The sequence below is a fragment of the Dipodomys ordii genome, unplaced genomic scaffold, assembly GCF_000151885.1.
Source record: "Dipodomys ordii isolate 6190 unplaced genomic scaffold, Dord_2.0 Scaffold26, whole genome shotgun sequence".
In the NCBI taxonomy this organism is placed as follows: Eukaryota; Metazoa; Chordata; class Mammalia; order Rodentia; family Heteromyidae; genus Dipodomys; species Dipodomys ordii.
The window spans coordinates 10122787-10124043 of record NW_012267242.1 but is presented as its reverse complement, the minus strand read 5'-3'; positions in this window follow the sequence as shown (position 1 = coordinate 10124043).

The window sequence follows — 1257 nt, the reverse complement described above, 5'->3', positions numbered from 1 at the left end:
CTGGATCAAGAACGCAATGAGGCTTAGTGATCTTGAGGGTTTCAAATAATGATAAAGCTTTTCCTTAAGCCTACACAGATGTTTCTCTGTTGGTCTTTAATCATTTTTACAATTTATGTATAAGTTCAATTAATAATACTGGTAAATTATATTAGCTCCACTTATCTAAAGTTAAATTTCCACTTTGAGTGCATGTGTTTTGTCCATACACATTTACATATTTTATGCAATTCTTCTCATTTTTAATTAATTTTAATCAGATGCTCAAAAAATGATCAGTTAAACTATTTTAAAAGGCCATAGCTGGGTTTTTTTAAGTATGTCTGCAGAGTCCATGATTTGCAAAATAATTTTTTAATTCGTAAAATTTCTGGCACAGTTCTTCTTGTGGGCAACCAATACACCTCTATGCAAACCATTAGAAGCAGGTATTATGAAGCAGAAAGCAGATGAGACTAGGCAGCTTGGATTTCATTACAGTCACCATTTTTATAGCATCATTCAATACACAATTCAGATCTCCAGGCAGACTTGTTTGCATATTCGCTGTGAATATATGCATATATTCTTTGCATTTTGTGGTTTTCAGAACGAACCCTTGATGTACTTTCTCCTCCCTATCATGGAGGCTCTACGTGTGATCATGCACAGATTTATACACCCCTCCTAGAGTATGTTTCAATATTTCCATTTCTCACTTTGAATAGTTCATCACCTGTGTGTTTGGCACTTGTGTTTGTTACAGAACTAATAAAGTTCTCCCAAGCCTTTGTCTTCAGGGATTCTAACCATCACCATTACAGAACACAGAACCAAACATCTGTGGATTTATCAACCTGTAATGGAAACATCTGCATGTGGTAATCCACCTAAACGTTATCCCAAATGCCAGGCTCTAAGTAACAGCATTATTCAAAAGTGACTCCATCTCTATTTCCTTTGCCTCATTGTTCCCCAACACAGTGTTGGTAAAGTACACCATTATGAACCTACATGAGGACTCTTAGTTGTTAGTTGCATCACTTTCTATGAAGTTTCTTGATCTGACCCGATCTTGTTGTAACTGATATCTTTTCAGCCATTTGTTTCTTATTTTGCACTATAAGACACATAGAGTATTATTTTTAATTGCCTTTAATTGTCTGTGAAGCTCTTATCTTCAATTAACCACCAAAAGCCTGTAGCAAAGCTGTGGCTCAAATGGTATAGAACTAGCCTTGAGTAAAAGCTAAGGGATATCACCTAGGCCCTTCTACT